The following is a 25,405-nucleotide window of genomic DNA, read 5'->3' as shown; positions in this document are numbered from 1 at the left end:
TTTGATTAACCTCTGTGCACTGTCACAACTAGCACACCCAATTGAGGACTCTATAAATACCATTTGTATGTAAAATTAGCATAGACTTAGGATACTACCTCAAAAAGAAAGATGCAGAGAAGAAGAATGAAACTGCTATTTAATTGTTGGAGACACATCCACAAAATAATAAATGCTTCCAGAGAAGCAATTTTGGAAAAGAGTGAGTTGGCAACCTTGAGGGAAAGTCAAAATCTTTAGTCATAAAGCACCCGAACAAGACATAATTATTAGCCCCAAGCTTTATTTAAATGATGTCCCATGTCTTAAATAGAACACTGACAGCTCGATGAAAGATGCCAGCTGCTTAAAGCAAATTAAACAACAAAAAAAGAAGGGCCATTGGTGAGGAGTCTGGATCTTCGTACAACTTGTCATTTTGGTTGTGTGATGCTCTGGTGTCCCCGAGGGGTTAACAGAATGCCCTGGCATATGCCATGGGACATCTGTCAACAATTCCCTGAGCTGTGAACCTATTTGCTTACACTTGGGTGTGTGCCTCCATGCATCTTTCAGCAGGTTCTGAGAGATGCTTGGTGGTTGCTTACTGGAGTGGGCAGTCGATTAAATTCTTTGATATTTGGGAGACCTGGACTCATATTCGGATTCTAATTTTAACAAATAGCTGCATGTCAGCTCAATTCATTATTTTTAAAATAGGCTAGAATCTAGATATTTTAAAGAATGATGGTGAAGATTAATTAAAATTTTGTATCTAAATAAACCTGGAAAGTAAGAGAAGCACCCTTCCTCTAGTTTTATTGGCATATAATTCACACATCATACATCAGTAGTTCAATCACATCAAGAAGAGTTTGACAATTATCACCACAATCAGTTTTACAAGCTTTTTTGTTTTTTTTAAACGTTTTATTAGGGGCTCATACAACTCTTATCACAGTCCATACATATATATACATCAATTGTATGAAGCACATCTGTACATTCTTCGCCCTAATCATTTTCTTTTCTTCCTTTCTTTTTCCCTTTTCTTTTTTTACATTTTATTAGGGACTCATACAACTTATCACAATCCATACATATACATACATCAATTGTATAAAGCACATCCATACATTCCCCGCCCCAATCATTCTCAAAGCATTTGCTCTCCACTTAAGCCCTTTGCATCAGGTCCTCTTTTTTTCCCCCTCCTTCCCCGCTCCCCCCTCCCTCATGTGCCCTTTGTAATTTATACATCGTTATTTTGTCATATCTTGCTCTATCCAGAGTCTCCCTTCCCCCCCCTTCTCTGCCATCCCTCTCCCAGGGAGGAGGTCACATGTGGATCCCTGTAATCAGTTCCCCCTTTCCAACCTGCTCACCCTAAACTCTCCCAGCATCGCCCCTCGCACCCTTTACAAGCTTTTTTGAATGAAAGGAAATTACTTTAGGACTTTCTAGATGAATTCAAATTTCTTATTATCAATTTATTATTTTTCTAGGTATTCAGCCTTTTTCTATTGACTGCATTATTCTCTTTTTAGAAAAATTAATTTTACTGTATTTTTAGTGCAAATTTGCAGAAAAAATTAGGTTTCCATTCAACAATTTGTATACAAATTGTTTTGTGATACTGTTTACACTCTCCACAATATTTTCATTCAGGTTGTTATGTTTCCCGTAGTCTATTTTCCCTGCTCACCCTTCTCATATTTATTTTAATGTAATTTTCACTATTTGATATCAAATAGATGATTTAAAAATTGAATGTGCTACTTAAAGGTGAAATTCTTTATTTAGCTATTATACACCTAAAAGGTAATCTCAAAAGATAGTTCCAGTTCAAACTTTGAGGAGTATCTCAAGGTCATAGTCTCAGGAAGCCCTCTCATTCAACTAGTTAAGAAGGTGTGGATGTCTTTAAAAAAATATTTTATTGGGGGCTGTACAATTCTTACCACAATCCACACATCATTCATTGTTTCAAGCACTTTTGTACATTTGTTGCCCTCATCATTCTCAAAACATTTCCTTTCTACTTGAGCCCTTGATATCAGTTCCTCAATACACCTTCCCTCCCTGCTCCCCCCTCTCTTATGAACCCTTGATAATTTATAAATTATTATTATTTTGTCATATCTTACACTGTCTGACATCTCCCTTTACCCACTTTTCTGTTGTCCATCGTCCAGGGAGGAGGTTATATGTAGATCCTTATAACTGGTTACCCCTTTCTACACCACCTTCTCTCCAAAGGGATAATCTATCCCGAATTCCTTGTGTTTCCAGTTTCTATTTATACCAGTGTACATCCTCTGGTCTAGCCAAATTTGTAAGGTAGAAAAAATCATGATAGTGGGGGGAGTAAGCAGTTAAGAACTAGAGGAAAGTTGTATGTTTCATCATTGCTACACTGCACCATGACTGCTCATCTCCTCCCGATGACCCTTCTGTAAGGGGGTGTTCAGTTGCTTAGAGATGGTCTTTGGGTCTCCACTCTGCACGCACCCTCATTTACAATAATATGCTATTTGTCCTTTGATGCCTGATACCTGATCCCTTTGACACCTCATGGTCACACAGGCTGGTGTGCTTCTTCCACATGGGCTTTGTTGCTTCTGAGCTAGATGCCTGCTTTCTTACCTTCAAGCTTTTAAGAGCCCACACTCTATATCTTTTGATAGCTGGGCACCATCAGCTTTCTTCATTACATTTGCTTATGCACACATTTGTCTTCAGCGATCATGTTGGGAAGTTGTGCATCGTGGAATGCCAGGTTAATAGAATAAAGTGTTCTTCCACTAAGTACTTGAGTGGAGGTCCAATGTCCATCTGCTGCTTTAATATTAAACCTATAAATATATGCACGTAGATCGATTTCCCCACCATCCTATATAAATACATTTACATATATACATGCCTATATTTAGACCTCTATAAATACCCTTTGCCTCCTAGTTCTTTCCTCTATTTCCTTTTTCTTTCCTCTTGTCCCACTATTATGCTCAGCGTTCTTTTGGGTTTAAGTAATTTCTCTCGGTTACATTGCCCTTGTTGAATCCCTACCAGGCCTCTCACACCCTCCTTGCCACTAATTTTGGATCACTTTTTGCTCCCTTGTCCCTGGCTTGGCCAACACCACCTCCTTTCCCCTACCTCCTCTTTGCCCATGTCCCTCTGGAACCATCGGTCTCATTGTTTTCTCCTCCAGGAAAGTCTGGACTTCTTAAGAATTTGGGTTTTCCCTACATTTTTCTGCTATTCTATCAGTATTCATCTATCAGTTGTAGCCTTAACTATAATGCTTGATCTTGTTAGCTGGGTGTTACCTTATTCTTCTGGCTTCAAGGTAAATGAAGTCATGGTTTGTCGAGACATTTAATCCTATATATTAGTTTCTTCTTTGAGTCTTGCGCTTTTGTTCTCCCCGCCCCCTTTGCTCCAAATAGGATCAATGGTTGTATTTTGATGGCTACACAGAAGATTTTAGCTACCAAATAATACTCACTACAATAGGATGTGGAACATATCAGATATGATATATATTGTGCCAGTTGACTAAATTGTCCATAAGACTATGGTCTTAAGTCTTTATACTTAGAAAACAAATTCAGGAAGTGTTTGTCTTTATCTTAGATTTGTTAGTGACTCTGTCTTCTATGTATGTTATTATATGTACACAAATATGTGTCTAGGCATACATATCCATGTACACATAAGTATGCCATATTGTGGTGGCTTGCATGTGCTGTGAAGCTGAAATGTATGCCATTGGTATTTCAAGTACCAACAGGGCAATTCATTGTGGCCAGATTTCAGCAGAGTTTGAGACTTACTAGAAAGAAGTAAGATATGTCCCACTCTGAAAATTGAGCCATTGAAAAATCTTATGTATAGCAGTGGAGTGTTGCTTATTTAGTACCATAAGTTTAAATTCTCTGGTTGGAGTACGCTCAAAATATAACAGGGCTTAATGATTTAGGAAGAGCTTCCTCCTCAATGTAGAGTCAATCTTAATGATATAGATGAAGCAAAGCGTTGAGTATCTTCATTAGCTGGTGTGGCAAAGCTCAAAGTCAGAAGAAAAAGCTTCAAGTATCCATTAATAAATTAGAATGTGAACTGTCCAATATATAAATTTAGGAAAATTCAAAGTTATAAACAATTGAAATGGAATACATAAAGATCAATATCTTAGACATAAATATATTGGAATCAGTATCCTAGACATTGGAATATTTCAGTGAGCTGAAATGTATTTATATTGACCAGTTTGCATTGGAAAATCACATGGTTTACTTTTCCAGGAATGATAAATTGAGGAAAGTGTATCACATTCACTGTCAAAAAGAACATCTATCCTGAAATACACTTCTGTCAATGATAAGATTATATACATACCTGCAAGGAAAATCAGTTAATATGGTTATTGAAATGCATACATCGAACACAAAAGTCAAAGATGAAGACCCTTAAGATTTTTATGAGCCTGAAATTTATCAAAAATGCAATCAAGATGTGTTGATAATTACTGGTGATTGAAATAGAAAAGTTATAAACAAAGAAGAAGGCTTGGCAGTTAGAAAATATGGTATTGGTGACAGAAATGATTCTAAAGATTCCATGATAGAATTTTGCAAGACCACAAGAGTAATACACAACAAAAATAAATACTATTATTTACCAAATCCTGTATTATTAGAAATAGCACACAATACTCGACAAGTGGTTCCATAGCAGATGAGCAAGATGAGCAAGTAGGAGTAGGCAAAATGGACAACACACTTGACTACATGAAGGTTTGACCAATATTTCTACAAGCATATTTGTATGTGCTGCAAACATTCATATAACTATAAAAGAGCATACAGGATTGGGAGTGGTATGCAAACCTCTTAGCCATATTAAAACACCTTCAGGCAATAAATCTAAAGACTTGGGAACATAGTAATGAGGTACATCAAGGTCAATTGACATAACATTGTTCCCAAACACAATATTCTCCATTCTACTTTGAGCAGCGAATGGGATCTTTGTTTAAATCATATTCTATTTTGTAAAATTTTATTAACATATAATTCATGTATCATAAAATTCAATGTTTTAAATATATTAAAGAGTTGTGCAATTATCACCACAATAAATTGCAAGATTTTCTTCACTTGTGTACTCATTATTAGCTCCCCTTCACACCCTCCCCCACCAATCTCCCTTGTTATAAACCTAAGAAACTAGTTACTGTCTCTATAGATTTACCGATCCTGGATTTCACATAAAAGAGTCATACAAAAAAACTTCAACAACAATAAGAAAATAAACCATAACAAAAACCCTTAATCCATAAGAAAATAATAAAAAACTAGAATAAATTAAAAATGAGTCAAAATACTTACCTTCCTGACACAATCGCTGAAGACAAAATGGGTGCATAAACAAATGTGATGAAGAAAGCAGATGGTACCTGGCTATCAAAAGATATAGCGTTTGGGGTCTTAAAGGTTTGAAACTAAACAAATAGCCATCTAGCAGGGAAGCAAATAAGCCCACATGGAAGAAGCACACCAGTCTGTGTGATCATGAGGTGTTGAAGGTATCAAAATATCTAAAACAAATAATTACATTGATGTGAAGGAGGGGTGTTGGAGTGGAGACCCAAAGCTCGTCTGCAGACAGTTGGACATCCCCCCACAGAAGGGTTACAAGGAAGGGACAATTGAACCAGGGTGCAGTATAGCACTGATGAAACACACATCATTCTTCTACTTCCTGAATGCTCCCCCCCCTCACCCCACTACCATGTCCCAGTTCTGCTTTAAAAATCCAGCTAGACTGTAGTACACACATTGGTACAGATAAGAGCTCTGGACACATGGAATTCAGAACAGATAAAACTCTCAGGAACAGTAGTGGGGAAAGTGATATCATGAAGGTAGGAGGTGGTTGGGGTGGGTCGTGGTGGTAGGGAAGGGGAAACAATCACACGTTTGGTTGGATATACAGCCCAACCCCCCCACCCCCCCAGAGGGACAAATAATAGAAATGTGGCTGAAGGGAGAAAATGGACAGTGTAAGACACGAAATAACAAAGATAATATATAATTGATCGAGGATTCATGAGGGTAGGAGGGTGGGGGAGAAAAGGGAGAAAAGATGAGCTGATACCAAGGACTCAAGTAAAAAGAAAATGCTTTGGAAATGTTGATGGCAACATAAATACAAGTGTGCTTGTTACAATTGAATGATGGATTGTTATAAAATTTGTAAGAGCCGCTTAATAAAATGATTAGTTAAAAAAATGAGTCAAAAGGGAAAACAAATGCTACGTTATTAAATTTCAACCTATTTATGTCTGCTAGTGATCAAAAGAGGCCAGTCTGTGGAAAAGGACATCATGCTTGGTAAAGTAGATGGGCAGTGAAAACGGAGACCCTTGACCAGATGGATTGACCCAGGGGCTGCCACAATTGACTGAAACATAAGAACCATTGTGAGCATGGTGCAGAACTGGGCATTGTTTCATTCTATTGTACATGGGGTCACTATGAGTAGAACTTGATGGTACCTAACAGCAACATGTCTACACCAATTCACGCCCTGATGCACTCTGTCTGAGGACAACGCTTTTCACATCCCTGGTCAAGGGACAGAGGGAATTCAATGGAGGCTTAATCCCTGTGGGGACTCTGCAAATGGATTTTGGGCCTTCACTGTCTTCCATAGCCTTCTGAAAACTGGGTGCTCAGAATTTAAACTCTAATACATTTTCTCTTCTGATTTTGGATTTTATTGTTTACTATCCTTGTATTACACAGGTTGATGTGTTTCTTCCATGTAGGTTTAGCTAACAGCTCACTTAGATGGCTGCATGTTTTAAGAAAAACTTTGAAGACCGCATATGCTATTCTTCCTGACAGCGGGCACCACCTAATTTTTCACCACACTTTCCTGTAGTACTCATATCTTCAGGGGTCTTATCATGAGGTTAAATGTGAATATTGCCATTGTTGTTAGGTGCAATCTAGTTGGCTCCTACCCAAAGCAACCCTATTAACAATGGAAGGAAACACTACATGGTTGTCACCATCTTACAATTGTTCCTATGCTGGAGTCAATCCATATCGTTGAGGGCTTTCCTCTTTTTCCTATGTAAAATTTTGCTGAAGATTATCCAACAATGATTACAGAAGTACATTTAAAGGGTCAGGGTGAATTCAGAAGAGGATATGGCAAAGGGAAAGCATGAATGGAACCTTAAAAGCTCTGAGAGATTATAAGAGGTGTTATTATTGATGCCTGTCTATTTGGAGCCAATAGGGGTGAAGAAAATTAAGGTTATATGGACATAATTATTTGAAAGGGCTCAGGAATCAAATAATTAGTTGACTCCTAGTTACCACTGCTAATCATTCTGAAAAGGAGCCCAATAGAAGGATTCTATGGCAAAACCTCATGTGTCACTTTGTTATATGGTAGCAACTTGTATGTTATGAATAGTGGATGAAAATTTGTAACAAAACACAAAATAAGAATGACCAGGTATACTGGCCAAATAGATATTCATATAAAGACACGGGAGTTCCATAGGTCAGTGTTCAGGCCAGAAAATGGACTCACTCCCATGGTTCACGTTTCAACCAAGCATTCTATGGGTGTAGACCGTGAATAATAACAGTAGTGAAACATATGCCCCTCAGAATAACCTATCATTTGACATCAAATAGGTAGCGTTTGAAGTTCAGGAGCCAGGAAAATGTATGAAAGAAGTAGGAAAAGAAATAGAAAACCCAAGGAAGATGTGTGTTAAGTCATATATTTTGGGGATTGCACTGAATAACAAAAAACAAAATGTGTGTGAAGTGTTGAAGGGAAAGCTATTTTGCTCTATAAATCTTCACTCAGTTCCACAGGAAAAGCAAAACTCAAGGTTTCGCAAGGCCAATAACTTATTCATTGAAAACCCCTTCTTTCAACAACAAAAATAGGTACCGTACATGGACCTCATCAGATAGAATATATAAGAACCAACTCAACTACTCTATGAAATGAGGTAATGGAAAAGCTTAATACTATGAAGCAGAACAAGTCAGTGTCAACTGTGGAACATATAACCAATTCATCATGCACAAGCTCTAGTTGAATGCTAAAGATAATTAAAATAAGTCTATAGGACCTCAAATACGACCTTAAGTATATACCAACACAATTTGGAGACTGTTTCAAGAATGGATATGATACATTGAATGATAATAACCAAAGACCAGATAATTGTGAAAGACATCAAGGACATTAACTATGAAGAAAGCAAAAGGTCATGAAAAAAATCGGAAAGACCAAAATGGATGTCACACAGACTCTCGGACTTGTTACTAGGATGTAGAGAAGCTAAAGTGAATGGTCCAAGTAATGAAGTAACATTGCTGAACAGAAAATTTCAAGAGACATCTCGAGAAGAAAAAATAAAGTATTATAATGAAATATGAAAACACTTGGAGTGAGAAAACGAAAAAGGAAGAACACACATGCGATTTCTTCAGTTGAAAGAACTGAAGAGAAAATCCAAGCCTTGTGTTGCCATATTGAAGAATGCTATGGGCAAAGCTCAACTTATCTGTCAGCTTGTTGCACTGTGGTGGCTTCTATGCCACTGTGATGCTGGAAGCTATGCCAATGGTTTTCAAAGGCCAGCAAGGTTACCCGAAGTAAACAGGGTTCAGCAGAGCTTCCACACTAAGAACAGACTCCGAAGAAGGAATAGATTGTCCACTTCAGAAGAATTATCCACTGAGAACCATATGGCATAACACCAAAAGATTGTCAGCTACTGAAAATCTAATTAACAGAAGCAGAATATTGTCAGAGACAATGCCAGGAGATGAGTTCCTCCGGTCAGAAGGTACTCAAAATACAGCTGAAGAAGAGCTGCCTTCTCAATAAGGTCACCTTTATTCCATAGTGATACAGATGGAGTAAAACCTGTATGAGTAGGGCATTTGGGGCCTTCATTTGTTGATGGGGCAAGATTCAAAAGGAGAAGAAACACCTGCAAACATCAATTAGTATTGGTAATATATGAGGTATGAATCTAGGAAATTTTAAATGGAACATATCAAGAGTGATATTATACGCATTAGTGAACTGAACTGTATGAGTAATGGTCATCTTAAGTCAATTCTATAGGAATATAATAGGTATATGAATAGGAATAACAGGTATATGAGGAATAGTGTCACATTCATTGTCAAAAAGAGCATTTCAACATCTATCTTGTTTTAGATTTATTTTCCCCCAATAGTTTTATTGAGATATAATTCACATATCATATACACTTACACAATTCGGTTGCATTTTAAAAGTTTTATAAACATAATTATTAAGATCTATCTTAAAATATAATATGGCCTATAATAGAATAATATCTATATGCTTAAAGGAAGACCATTTAATGCAACTATTATTCAATGAATCAATTATTAAAGCTACTCATGAAGAAAAAATTACCAACTTCTGAGTTTAAAATTGATGAAATATGCAATTAGGTTGTATTAGCAATTACTTATGATTAGAATGTGAAATGCATGTTAGAATTTTGCAATACCAATGACTTTTTCATTGTGAGTACCTTCCTATGACAATATAAATGATGACTATATGCATAGACTTTACTAGATAGAACAAAAAGGAATCAAATTGACTACATCTCTGGAAAGAGATGGCGTAGAAGCTTAATATCATTTGCCATTTTCTATCAGATCAGTTAGCCTGTTCTTAAAAAGAAATAACAGTTTTATTAGCATATAATTCACATAACATACAATTCAATGGTTTAATCATATTAAAAAGAGTTGTCCCATAACCACCACAATAAATTGTAGAACACTTTCTTCATTCTTGTACTCTTTATTATTAACTCCCCATTTACCCCTAACCTTCCTACCATAGCCTTAAGAAAATGTTAATCCAGTTACTATTTCTATAGATATATCTATCCTGGACTTCATATAAAAAAAACATACCAAAAGTAAGCAAACAAACAAAAGCATCAAAAGCCAAAAAGCAACAACAAAATAAATACAGAAAAAGTTCAATAAAAATAAAGTGTAATAAAACTCTTATCACAATCCATCATCGATCCATTGTGTCAAGCACATTTGCACATTTGTTGCCATCATAATTCTCAACAGAATTGCTTTATACTTGAGCCCTTGATATCAGTTCCTCATATTCCCCCTTCCTCCCAGCTCTCCCCTTCCTTGATAATTTATAAATTGTTAATATTTATAAATTATTATTTTGTCATATCTTACACTGTCTGATGTCTCCCTTCACCTACTTTTCTGTTGTCCATCCCCGAGGTAGGAGTTTGTATGTAGATCCTTGTAATTGGTTCCCCTTTTACAAAATGAAAATATACAGGTATAGGACAGCTTTTTAGACTAAAATACATGGATTGTTGACAATCACAGATGAAAAACTCAAGTGCTGGGACACTATGCATGCAGGCAATAAGGCATCAGAGCTAGGGTAACAGTTTCAATAACACTTATTCACTAAGACAGAATTATTACATGTGGGCTTAAATATGTCATTAAAAAGAAAAGAGAATACAAAAATAGCAAATATGCTATAGTCTTAAATTGACAATTATTGAGTACACATTCAATGCAAGAGATTTAAATCAATGTCCAATATCTTCCGAATCCATAACCTTGGGGTGGTACTCATTTGCTACTTCTCACATGATGGCATTTCAGCCTTAAGCACGGGAGTATGTCAGGTCCTGTAATCTATAAAAGGTATTTTTAATATAATGTCCAGTTCACTTAGTGGGGTTTCCAAATCAGATAATTCTGGTGTAGCCTATAAAGGATATTGGTCACATCAAAAGTGCAAAGTCTGAAGTCCAGGTTGTCTATAGTATGGGGAATGAGTCACCAAGGGCTGCATAGAAACTCAATCAAAAGTGCCTAATTATGAACATAATACCAGGCATATTCTCCCATTGGGGAGGGGTCTACTTAAGTAATGTTAAGTTTTTCCCCCCAATGGCTGGTTGCCCCTCATAGCTTACCCACCGCACCACCATAAGTGAAATCCCCTTATCTAAAACAGAGATGCCCACCAAAACCCCAACTTCAGGATTTGACTCACTAAGTACCCTTTAGAAGTGTCTGTTGATTTGGGATGATTGTAAAACAATGCAATATGGTAGGAACTGATTGGCCTTTTCTCTCTATCCCCAACATGAGAAATTGATTCCATCTGAGATGAAGCCTTCTCTGATGGAGTGATTTTTAAGATATACACAGTAGGCAGGCTCAATACCACATTACCTCGTTACTTGGGGGAATGGATTAGAAGATTACATGGCCTGACAACAGATGCCTGCTTTCGCTTGGTGTTTATCCTTACAGGAGTGGTCTTACATAATATTTGAAGCATTATGGCTTCCTGGTTCATCCATGTCATGAGGTGTTTCATGGCTTCATCATTTTTAGTCATATTATTCTATTGTATATATGTGCCAGAGTTTCTTTATTTATTCTTTTATTGATGGGTGCTTGGGCTGTTTCTAACGTCTTGGTATTGTGAACTATTCTAGGAAGAACATCGGAGTACTACAGCTTTACCTGTTGTGCCCTCTATTTCCTTGGGGTGTATAGTCAGCAGAGATATTGCTGTGTCATATGGGATTTCTATTCCCAGTTGTTTTTGGTAGCACCTTATAGCTTTCCACAATGGTTGCACATGCTTACAGCCTATGAACAATGTATACAAGGGTTCCTTTTGTTCCAGAAGTTGCTTTCTCGAGCAACTTTTTGATGAGCTGCAAAGCACTTAACCACCGTGCCACTAGACCCCTCAAGCTGGTTAGTGAACATTATTTTCTCTGATAGGTTCAGGTTGCTTTTTAACACGGTCTTGAGGTGTTTCCTAGAATGTAATACTGTCTGTCATTTTGTAGTACTATGGTGGTTTTGTGTGTTGTTGTGGGCCTGGAAGCTCTGTTACTAGTCGTTAAAATGTCATCAGGGTCACCCAAAGTGAACTGGTTTTAGTGGAGCTTCGAGACTAAGAAGAGGTCACGAAGAAAGACTGCTTTGGAGGAAGTAGGTGCTGAAAGCTTAGACATAGCTTAGAAACACTGTCAGATGCTAAAGGACTAATCAATGAAAGCAGAGTGTTGTCTGAGATCGTGCCAGATGATGGCCCCCTTGGGTAGGAGGGTAATCAAGATGTGATGTAGGAGGAGCTGCTTTTTTGGAGTGGACCCGACCATGATGGCTCAAATGGAGTAAAGCCTGTGGGAATTTTGCAAAACCAATGTCTTGTTCATGGCAAATACCTTTTTCAACAACTCAAAGGTGATTATATACATGGACTTCTCCAGAAATCAGATGGACTATTTAATACATATGAGGGAAAGACAATGGAAAAGTTCAATATCAGCATCTAAAACCAGACTAAAACAGATGATCCCATATAGAAGTCAGGAACCCGAACAGATCCATAACAAAAGAAGTAACAGATAAGATTATCAAAGAACTGGCTGTACAAAAGAATTCTACCAAGCGTTGAGGGAAGAGCTGACTCCAATTCTACATAAACTCTTTCAGAGCATAGAAAAGGATGGCAAATCCCAAATACATTTTATGAACCTAATGTGACACAGATACTAGGGCAAGGATCCCACAAGAATAGAGAACTACAGGCTAATCTCTCTAATGAACATTGATACAAAAAACCTTAACGACATTTTGGTCAATAGAATACAACAGTATATAAAACAAAGAATTCATCATGACTGTGGTAGTTACATAATCTCGTGTAAATTTGAGAAGATTACAAGTGAAGGGGTGGAGTCTGGCCTGTTAATTAAGATATAACCAATGAGGCCTTTGTGTGGGCATGGCCTTCTCCTGAGAACTCTGGGAACTTCAGTATTTTCCTCCTTGGAGGTGGGAGACATTTCTCTCTCTCTGCTGACTCCCTGTGAGACTTCCCTGAGGAGAAGCCACATAGACCTACCCTGATGCAGCCATGGAAGCTAGAGAAGCCACGTGGAGATCCCTTCCAACACTGAGATCCTTAAAACACCACCGGATCCAAAGACTTTCTGCTCACTAACCTGTGGTTGTCCTGCATTTGGCATCATTACATGTGTTTCATGAATCTGAAGAGGACTTTATAGATTGGTACCAGACATATGGGCTAATATTGACTAATATTGGATTTATGGGCTTGGACTGGGCTGGGTTGGGATGTTTTCTTTATGTACCCTTTATATAAAACTCTCTTATACACATATGAGTATAACTAGTTTCACTAGTTGTTTGTTTCACTAGTCTACCTGGATTAACACAATGACCAAGTGGGATTTATCCCAGGGACGCAGGGATGTTTCAACATCTGAAAGTGCTTTAACATTATCCATCACATTGACCAGAAAAAAGGACAAGAACCACATGATAAAATTGCAATAGAGGCAGCAAAAGCATTTGGCAACATTCAACACCCATTCATAATTAAGACTATAAAAAATATAGGATTGAAAAAAATTAAGGAAGACCCTTACCTAATTCTACACACAAGATCAAATTCAAGGTGGATCACAGTCCTCGAGATAAAATCCCAACCTATTAGGATCATCAATGAGATAATTGGGAAAAACTTAAGAACCTTGCCACAGGGAATACATGGGCTACTAGAAATAAGGAAGAATACGCACACACACAGAGGAAGCTAAAATAGACAAATGGTACATACTAAAAATAAAATACCTGTGCACATTGAAAGACTTCATCAAGACAATAATAAGAAAGCACACAGATAAGGAAATGATATTTAGGAATGACATGTGAGACAAAGGGCTTATTATTCAAATCTGCATAACTCTTCAAGTCTAAAAAAGAAAAAATGAATTATCCACTGAGAAGGTGAGCAAAAGACATGAACAGATCAACAAAGGTGGAAACCTGAACAGGGGAAGAGCAAGGAATCTAAAACTGATGGCGAAGAGGTTGTAGCATTCCTGGTCATGTTTGACCAATTGAGATGTATCTGAGAGGAATTACTGAGAGGTGAAGGATCAGTAAACATGATAGTGGAGCAGAGGAAAGAAAAAAATAGATAGAGGAAAGAACAAGAAAGGAAAAATATATAGGTACAAACATTGATATATAAATATAGGTGTATTTGTCTATGTATATATACATATATGTATGTGTGAGTGCATCGATATAGGTTTAGATATAGATACATATAGACATACAGATATATATAGATATAGATGGATTCTTGGGGGGGTGGAGGGGATAAAGGGGAGCTGATATCAAAAGGTTCAAGAAGAAAGAAATACTTTGAAAATGATAGTGGCAGCAATTGTACAACTATGCTCGATCTAATTGAATTATGGATTGTTATAATATCTGGAAAATCTCCCAATAAAATGACAAAAAAGAACATTATTTGTGAGGAAAGAAAAGTGTCATTAAAAAGACAGAACAAAGGAAAAGGTCAGTATGGAGGTCAGAGGAGACCCTTAGCTCTTAACTGTAGATTAACTAAAGCAAATGGATGGAATGATAAGTCAAAGAGCTGTATAGAAAATCTCAAAGGACAGCTTGAGAAGACAAAGTAAAATTTTATAATGAAATGCGAAGGCCTAGGAAAACCAAACCTAGCACCTGCTCAGTATATCTTTAACTGAAACAACTGAAGCAATATTCATTCCTCACGTTGCAATATTGAAATATTCTATGTTCAAAATATTGAATGATACCAGAAGCATACAAAGAGGATGGAAAGGATACAAGAGTTACTGTATGAAAAAGAAGTAGTAGATATATCACCATTTCGGGAGGTAACTAACATATGACCAAGAACCAATGGTGTTGAAGGAAGAAGTTCAAGATACACTGAAAGCACTAGCCAAGAACAAAGTTTCAGGAATTGATGAAATACAAACTTAAATGTTTCAACAAGTTGAAGAAGGATTGGAAGCATTCACTCCTCTATGTCAGGACATGTAGGAGACAGCTACTTTGCCAACTAACTGGAAGAGATCCATATTTGTCCCATTCCCCCAAATGTGACCAAGCATAATGATCAAACTCTAAACTATACCACACGAAAATAACATCTTGCTGAAGATAATCCAACAAACCACATGAAATAACATCTTGCTGAAGATAATCCAGCAGTACATCAATAAGGAACTGCCAGAAGTTCAGGTTTGATTCACAAGAGGTCATGAAACACGGGATATCATTGCTGATGACAGACAGATCTTGGATGACAGCAGAGAAAACCAGAAATATGTTTACTTGTGTTTTATTGACTATGCCAACGTATTCTAAATGGATTAAAAGACAGTTGTACAATTAGAACAAGGGAACATTGCATGGCTTAAAATCAGGAAAGGTGTGAACCAGGGTTGTATCTTCTCACCATATTTATTCAATCTGTATGCTGAGCAAATAATCAGAGAAACTGGCTTGTATGAAGAAGAATGTGGCATCAAGACTAGAGGATGACTTATTAACAACCTTTGGTAGGCAGATGACACAACCTTGCTCTCTGACAACCAGGAGGATGTGAAACATTTGCTGATTAAGGTCAAGGAGTGCAGCTTCCAGTATGGATTACAATTCAGTGTAAAGAAGACCTAACTCCTCACAACTGGACCAATAGGTACCATTACGATAAATGAAGAAAAGTTTGATGTTTCCAAGGCTTTCGTCTTTCTTGGCTCCACAATCAGTGCAACAGTAAAGTGATCAAAAGATGTCTTGCATTAGGTAAATCTGCTGCACGGGCCTCTTTAAAGTACCGAGGAGCAAGGCTGTTACTTGGAGGTCCAAGGTGTGTCTGACCAACCTGATATTTTCAATTGCCTTAAATGCTTATGAAAGTTGGACATTGAGTAAAGAAGAGTGAAGAAGACTCAATGCATTTGAATTGCGGTGCTGGAGAAGACTATTGAAAAGACCACGGGCTGCTAAAAGAAGAAAATGCCCTGTCTTAGAAGAAGTATGTCTGAGTGCTTCTTAGAAGCAAGGATAGCAAGATGTTGTCTTACAGACTTTGGACATATTTTCAGGAGAAACCCCCCTCCCCACTGGAGAAGGACACCACGCTTGGTGAAGTAGAGGGGCAGGAAAAAAAAGAAGATAGATTTGCACGATGGCTGCAACAATGTGCTAGGAACTTTTGATGATGGCACAAGATAGAATGTTGTTTCATTCTGTTATGCATATGGTTGCTATTGGTTGAAACCAACTTATTGGCCCCTAACAACAAAAATATTTGGGGATGCAGATCGTCATGTCCTTTTTCTTGTAGATTGACTGGTATGTTCAAATCATCCATTTCTGTATCATCTCTTGAGCATTTAACTGTTGCACACACTGTTCTTCTTAAGTTGGTTAATTAGGAGTTGGCTAACATAGTTTTATATTTGCATCTATCTGAGTACAGTCCTGGTGGTGTAGTGGGTTCTGGCCTGGGCTGCTAACCACAGGTCAATGGTTGGAAAACAGCAACCACTCTAGGGAAGAAAACCATGCTTTCTTTCCTGTAAAGATTACACTCTTAGAAATCCACAGGGGCAGTTCTACTCTGTCCTATAGCATCACCAGGAGTAGGAATTTTCTCGATGGCAGTGTGTTTGGATTTTGGAGTATGGCTATAAATGAAAATGGTGACTTTTCAATAATAAAGGCTTTGGAAAATAGGAAGGAAGAATGGAAACAGAAAACCCAAGGATATGGAATAAGTGATTGTAGTTTGAGAGTTTACAGAGGATAAGTTGAATCAGAATGTGCATAAATTGTTGGATGTAAAACTAGGATCTTCTCTGTAAATCTTCATTTAATATAGAAGGAAAAGTTTAACATTTTTTTCTTTGAAGTACTTTCAAGGAGGCGTGTGTAACTTTCCAAACATAAATGATTTTAAACAAATCTCCGCTTTATGCCATATGACAGAAAAGAAATGTTCGTAATCGCTTAGAGAAGGAGATAGTGTTTTATGTGCCACTGGAGGAAAATGGAAAACAAATATTTTACTGTTTTTCTCTAGTCCATTTATTGCTTTGATTTGACTCAAATAACCTTTTCTTCTTATTGTAATTGACTTTTTAATGTATCTTCTCAATCACATGGGCAGATACACAGAACTTTATATGCATGAATAATATAAGTTGATGTAGCAATATATTTTCTTTGTTTTCACATTACACACACAGCTCAAATACTAATAAAATGAGACTGGAATATATTACAAATTCATTTGGTTAGTATTCAGTTACTCAGTGACTGAATAAATATATATGATTTAAATTAAGAAGGTACAGTCCATTACTTAGATGCTACCTTTTCTACTTTATTTTGACTTTTGCACTTATCATGTTTTATTAACACATGGAAGTCATAAACATGAGTAGTGTGAAAGCTACATTACACAGTTGACTTTAGGGATTTGTTATATGTTGGCATATGAAAGCTCAGAGAGTAATTTTAGAGAACCTTGTGCTCATGTGCACTGATGGAGGGCATCTCTTTACCAGTGATGCTTTTAGTTTTTCTTGATCAAGAGCATGTATTCATGGCCTGGCCCAGTGTACCTCCAGGAGTGTCCATGGACCACTGTATTGCATCCATGCTAAGTGTTTGTTACATGTGCAAGACTCCAGGCTCATTGCAGATTTAGAATTTTTTTCCTGTAAGAAAGTTAAAGAATCTACATTTTAAAGAAATACATCCTATGATTGTTTTGCATTATAGAATTCATTTTATTTTGTTGTGGAGAATATACGTAGTAAAAATGATCAATTCGGGTTTCGATATGAGTTTCAGTGGCATGAATGAAATTGCTGGAGCTGTGGAAACATTCGTACCCTCTTTTTCTGATTTGTTACTTTTCTATCAATATACAGGGAGCTTCAGAGAGTTCAAAAATTAATGGACTTTTTCTATGGGTTTTCACACATCTCTCTGTACAGTTCCTGCCACTTTAGATTCCTATGTAATCTTTTGAGTTTTTGTGATAGTTAGGGTTTTGTCATCTTGGCTGGGTAATGATTCCCAGTCGTTCAGTAGTTGAGGCCACCCCTGTGTTGTGATTTTTGACTCAATGTAATGTAGTCAGCTCCAGGAGGAGCTCTGCTGTGAGCCACCAAGCAGTTGTAGGAAAATTAGGTTGAAGTGCAGCCTTTTACTCAAGTCACAGCTCTGATGATATTTCCTTCACATATAAAGTCTTCACTTTTTGATGGTCTGGGTCTTGTGTGTCTGGCTCAACAACCTCAACATTCAAGTTTGGAGACTTGAGTCAAGGGGCCTACCATATTGTCTGCCAACTCTGGAAACCACCAGAGCCTGCCATAAAACCTGCTGACCTTCAATTCATCCACTTCTGTATCCACCAGCCATGGTCTTCCTGGTTAGTCTTCCTGCTCCCTGGTTTGTCAGTCCATGCAGCTACATTAGCCAGGAAACTACTCTAGCTTAACATTTGACCCATGGACTTGAACTGGGCCATACTTACCCACTTCTACAACTCTGTGAGTCTCTATTTCAATATAAAATCTACAGATTATTATATAGCTGTGTCACAGAGAACCTCATTTAGCACAACTGCTATTGCCAGTTTGATCACATAGAGATAAATTTTTTAAAAGAATATAATGTCCAAGGCAGATATTCTTGGCCCCTGAAGTTTAAGAATGTGTTAGTTTTGAGCAGTCTTACATAGGGATTTGAGTAGAAAAGCTTTTCTAGAAACAAACAAACAAAGCTTGTAAGGTTGGGAGTAAAGCAGTATGGAGAAGAGAAAGGGGCAGGACAACTCTGTGGCCAACTTGGGCCTGATCCCCAAGGGTGCCTTGTGGACAACAACCCTTTGTGGCATGAGTCACTTCGAGTACCGTGCTTTCAGTCAGTCATTGGTTGTTGGCCATGTGGTAGAGGGTAAAAACTGGTGTATGGCATTTCCCTTTTGCAGAGGGTATTCTTTGGAGAAAATAGTAGAGGACTGTGATTCCCTTGGCAGCCAGCACTCACAGCAGCTGGGCGATGGGTGCATCCTGGTCTGGTTAAGAGGGTCGGTATGGGGTATGCACACAGCATCTATCAGTCCAACCCTTTCACTACTCAGGCTCTCTTGCTCTTCATATTAAATTACTGTCATTGGAGTTGCTGGGATGGGGGAGGTGGGGAGAGAGAGAGAGAGAGAAAGGGAGAGAGAGAGAGAGAGAGAGAGAGAGAGAGAGAGAGAGAGAGAGAGAGAGAGAGAGAGAGAGAGAGAGAGAGAGAGAGAGACTGTGACCACTTTCTGAGGAAACTTGTAAGATGAGGGTTAATAGTATATAGTAATGGTATACTCTCCTGCAGTAGGTCATCATTGGAGCTCATCACGTTCTTCTTCTCCCCCTGCCCCCCCACCGATTTAATTTTTTTCCTTATTTGCATCCAGTTAGTCTAGTAACATCCTTTCTGGGTTGATGCTGAATTTCATCATGCTTTTTTTTTTATTCCCATCGCAGAGAGTTCTGTGCTTGTACATGACACAGCCACTAGGGGCATGGGTATATTGAGAGATAGCGATTACTTGTCTGCCCAAATATTCGTTTTGGCTTGGTTAACAAACAGTATTTCTACCTCTTCCCTACACGTGGGGCTGATTTTCCTAACCACAGACAAAGCTACATTTCACACCTAAGGGTATACTGGTAAAGGAGTTTAATGGAACTAGGTGGCAGCCATTGTTCTAAGTTTAGCTGGAGTTCTACTGTATCATCTGGGTAGAAATGTCCTTATTTTGAAGCCAGCATCTCTAGACTCACAGGGCAGTCCATGAGTGGTGCAAATGGTGAATGGGTCCATTACTAACTGAAAGGTTGGCAGTTCAAACCTCCCACCACCTCCCAATTCCACCCCTCATCCAAGTGCTTCAGAACATAGCCTTGGGCATCTGTTTCTGTAAAGATTAAAGTCTTGAAAGCCTTATGGAAAAGTTATACTCTGCACACATGGAAGTATCATGAGTTATATTCACTTATATAGCAATGAATACAATCAAAACCAGATTAAAAACACTTAAACTTATATTTATGGGAAATATCAATTTTTAAAATTTTATTAGAACATAATTATATTGGGCTCTCTTACAGCCCTTATAACAAAGCATACATCAATTGTATCAAGCATATTTGAACTTATGTTGACATCATTATTTTCTAAACATTTACTTTCCATTGAGCCCTTGGTATCAACTCCTTCCCCTCCTCCCTCCTTCCTGCCCTCCTGACACCTTGATAAATCATAAATTATTTTTCATAACTTAAACCAACCACTGTCTCCCTTCCCCCATGGTTTCTATGATCTGTCCGTGTGTGTGTGTGTGTGTGTGTGTGTGTGTGTGGTTATGTGTCTATCATTGCAACTAGCTCCCCCTTCTACCCCTCCTCTCCCTACCTTCCCTCCTGGTATTACTACTCCCATTCCCATTCCTGAATTCCATGTGTCTTGATCTCTTATCGCATATATTTACCCATGCACATGCTCCTGTCTAGCCCTCAGTGAAAGACAGGACTGGGAGTCATGATAGTGAGGGATGAGGAAATCTCACGGAACCAGAGGAATATGTGTGTTTCATTGGTACTATAGTGTGCCCTGGTTAACTCATCCCTTCCTTGTGACCCTTCTGTAAGGGCATGTCCAATCATCTACAGATAGACTTTGGGTCTCTGCTCTTACCCCCCTCATTCTCAACAATATGGTTTGTTTGTTTGTTTTGGGTCTCTGATGCCTGTTACCTGATCCCACAGGTACCTCATGATCACATAGGCTGGTGTGCTTCTTCCATGTGGTCTTGTTGTTTCTCTGTTAGATGACCGCTTGTTTAACTTCAAACCTCTAAGACCCTGGATGCTATATCTTTTAATAGCCTGGCACCACCCGCTTTTTCACCACATTTGCTAATGCACACATTTTGTCTTCAGTGATTGTGCCAGAGGGTGGGCATCACAAAATGCCAATTTGTTAGAACAAACCGCTCTTGAATTGAGGGAGGGCATGAACGGAGGCCCGAGGTCCATCCGCTACCTCATTGTATTGCCATATACATGTATGCACTTAGGAAAATACCTCTATTTTTATGAACTAATGTATTTACATATGTATGCACCTATCTTATACATTGATCCATAGTTTTTCTTCCTAGATCTTTCCTCTGTTTCCCTTTACCTTTCTCCTGTCCCACCATCATGCTCACCCTTCATTCGCCTCTTAGAAATTCCTGCCAACTAGATTACTGTTACTCTAACACCTCCTCATTGTTGATTTTAATTCCCTAGTTGTTCCCCTGTCCATGGCATTCTTGGTTTACCACTCCCTTCCCCTGCATCCTTCTCCCCCAAATTCGCTCCAGAACTGTCAGCCCCTTTGCTTTCTCCTCGAACTTGCTTCTAAAGCCTATTTTATGTAAGTAGGCAAACCAACAACAACAGAAACCAAACACAAAAAAAGAGAAAAAAAGACAATAATAATTAGCAACAAAACAGCATTCATAATTCCACATCTGTTCACTGGTGTTTATGATTATCTCCCCACTGGTCCTGGGGGAATTCTGTGGGATGCCTACCCCCCCTGAGCCTGAAGTCTATTTTGGGGGCTCCTCAGGGGTTTTGTGGCTTGACTTTTTTCCTGTTGCTGATCTGTTATGTTCCCTTCTTGGTTCACCCCACTGTGGGGTGTTCAGACCACACTAACTCTCTACCGTGTGTCCCAAGTGTTGTCCTTTCTCGTGGTATGCTCCAGCGAGGGGACACTATGTCTTGAACTGTTGTCGGCCCTATAGTCCTCTCTGTGCCTTAGCAGCTCCATGCAGGGACGTCGTCCTCTGGGCTGCATGTGCCAATATGGGGACTAGACCATCCATCTCTCTTTTTCCTTCTTTGTGGGTGTGGCATGGCTTCTCTGTGGGTGTGGCATGCCGGCCCGTCTCCCTAACCTGTAGGTTTAGTGTTGTCCTCTGTAGCCTATACTTCTAAAGAGGGGACCAGTTTGGCTCTGATATTGGCCAGCCTGGTAGCCTAATCTTTTCATGTGTTGCTCCGTGTGGTTACTTTGCCCTCAAGGTTTGGTGCACCTTGGTGAGGTCTGCATGCACACTCCCAATTCTGTGGAGACATAACTGATACTCTCCCCCTGGGAGGGTTACTGCACTGCTCCCTTTCTGCTATCATTTCACCTCCCCTCTTTTCTCTTTCCACCTTCTCCCCTTTGCCTTTCTTAGTGTTGGAGTAACATGTATCTCCTTGGGTTTGATCTGACCTCCACCAGAATGCCTGGATCTCAACTTGTATAGTGTGAGATAAGTGACTTTTCTTCTATACCTACTGTGCTGATTATATTTACCTCAGGGAACTCATGATGTACTTGTCATTTTGTGATTGGCTAACTTGGTTCAACATAATTTCCTCCAACTCTCGCCATAAAACGACATGCTTCATGTGATCATCAGTTCTTTTTAGTGCTGCATAGCACTCCATTGTGTGTAAGTGCCAGCATTCACTAAGCCACTCGTCTATCGATGGAAATTAAGGTTGTTTCCAATTCTTTGCAATTGGGCTGCAGTAAACATCGGAACACAGATGATTGGTGATGGTTTATACCTTACATTTTCTGGGTATATTCCCAGAAGAGGGATAGCTGGGTCATAAGGTAGCTCAATTTCCATTTGCTTTAAACATTGAAAGATCAATTTCTACAGAGGCTGTACATGACCACCAGCAGTGGAGGAGAGTTCCTATCTGGCCACATCCCCTCCCGTGTTTTTTGCTCTCCGATTTTCTGATTTGGGCTATCCTCATGGGTGTTAGATGGTATTTCATAATTGTCTTAATTTGCATTTCTCTGATGGCTAATGATCAGGAGCATTTTCTCATGTTTATTGGCTGCATTAATCTGGGTACTTTAGAGAAACAAATCCAAAGCAACTCATGTATAAGAAAGAGTTTTATGTAAAGATTAAGTGTGCATCAAGAAAACATCCCAACCCAGTGCTGCCCAAGCCCACAAGTCCAACATTAACCCATTAATGCATATGTCCAACACCAATCCACAAAGCCCTCTTCCACCTCACAAAACAGAGGCAATGATTCCGAATGCAGGAGGGAAGCTGAGTCAGTGAATGTGTAAGCATCTAAGCGCTGGCAGGGATCTCCACACAGCTGTTCCAACACCCAGGGCTGCATCGGGATAGGTCCATGTGGCTTCTCCTTGGGGATATCTTGCAGGAAGTCAGCCTTGCAAGCTGAAGCAGGGAATCACTAAGGCAGCTGCACCCTGGTCCGATCATCACAAAGCAAGCGGCAGGAGAACTAGAAAGTCTAGGCTCACCGAGCCACTTATCCTTTCACCTTTCAATTAATTCCACATGTGTTTATCAGACAGGTTGGCACAATAAACTCACAAAATCATTGGTCATTCAGGTCTCCTCCCTAGTGAAACTTCTTTATAGTTTTTTTTTGCTCATATCCTCAGGGAGTTAGCTGTTATCCTCTTTTTGCAGGCTAGGAGGGTATTGTAGATTTTAGCAATAAGCACCTTGTCTGTTGTGGCATTGCTAACAATCCTCTCCTAGTATGTCAGTTCTCTTGTTACCCTCTTGGTGAAATCTTTCAATGCACACAGGTGTTTTATCCTTAGTATATTCCACTTGTTGATTTCAGATTCACCTGTGTGTGTACTCTCCCTATTGTAGTTAGCCTATCCATTTCCTGAGCCAAGGTCCTTAGGTTTGCCTTGATTTCTTCGTTGATGATCTTGATAGTTTGGGGTTCTACTTCTAGGTCTGTGATCCATTTTCAGCTTTTTCTTGTAAATGAGGGTGAGATAAACATCTTGTTTCATTTTTCTATAGGTGGATATACACTGTTTTCAGAACCAATTGTTAGAGAGGGCATCAACCTCCCATTTTTAAGTTTGTCTATATGCTGACGGTTTTATTTCTGTTCTTTACCATTGGTTTAAGTATATGTCATTATACCAGTACCATAAAGTTTTGACCACTTTGGCTGTGTAGTAGGTGTTAAAGTCAGGTAAAGCTAGCCCTCTGATTTTTTTCCTCCTTCTTAAGCAGTTCTCTGCTAATTCTAGGCTTCTTCATTCTCCATATGAAATTGGTGGTCAGTTTTTCCAATTTTTAAAAAGCGTTCTTGGTATTTGAATAGGGATAGCATTAAATTTATAGAGTGCCTTGGGTAAAATTGACATCTTTACTATATTGAGACTTCCAGTCTTCCTGTAGTAGGGTCCTGTCATTTTCCTTGTATAAGTCTTTGATTATTTTGGTTAAATATATCCTTAGAAAGTAGATGGACATTCGGCCTCTACTCAAGTACTCCTTCAACACAAGAACACTTTTTTCTAAATAACTGGCAATCTGAGATGCTCACCTTCCTGACACGATTGTTGAAGACAAAGTGGGTGCATAAGCAAATGTAGTGAAGGAAGCTTATGGTGCCCAGCTATCAAAATATATAGCATCTGGGGTCTTAAAGGCTTGAAGATAAACAAGAGGCCATCTAACTGAGAAACAACAAAGCCCACATGGAAGAAGCACACCAGCCTGTGTGATCATGAGGTGTCAATGGGATCAGGTATCAGGCACCAGGCATCAAAGACCCAGAGCAAAAATTATAATGTGAATGATGGGGATAGTGTGGAGTGGAGGCCCAAAGCCCATCTGTAAGCAATTGGACATCCCCTTACAGAAGGGTCATGGGGAGAAGACCGGCCAGTCAGGGTGCAGTATAGTACTAATGAAACAAAAAACTTTCCTCTGGTTCTTTAATGCTTCTTCCCACCCACGATCATGACTCGAATTATTCCTTAAAAATCTGGCTAGAACAGAGCATGTACATGGGTACAGATAAAGAGCTGGAAACACAGGGAGTATAGGACAGATAAACTCCTCTGGACCAATATTGAGAGTGGCTATGCCAGGAAGTTAAGGGGAAGGTGTGTGTGGGGGAAATGGGGGACTGATCACTATGACCTACCTGTAATCTGTCCAAGGGGATGGACAACAGACAAGAGGGTGGGAGGAGACATCAGACAGTGGAAGACATGAAAAAAATAATAATTTGTAAATTATCAAGGGTTCATGAAGGAGGGAGGGAGGGAAATGGAGGGGGTGGAATGAGGAGCTGATACCAAGGGCTCAAGTAGGAAGAAAATACTTTGAAAATAATGATGGTGATTTATGTACAAATGTGCTTGAGACAATGGGTGCATGTATGGAGTTGTACAAGCCCCCAATAAAATGATTATATATATGTATATATATCCCTAGATATTGCAATTTTTTCTTGGCTATTGTGGAGGGTTCTGCCTTCTTGATCTCCTCTTCCATCGTC

This window comes from Tenrec ecaudatus, chromosome 11 (assembly GCF_050624435.1).
Source record: "Tenrec ecaudatus isolate mTenEca1 chromosome 11, mTenEca1.hap1, whole genome shotgun sequence".
NCBI lineage: Eukaryota > Metazoa > Chordata > Mammalia > Afrosoricida > Tenrecidae > Tenrec > Tenrec ecaudatus.
Note: the sequence above shows the minus strand (reverse complement) of the source record.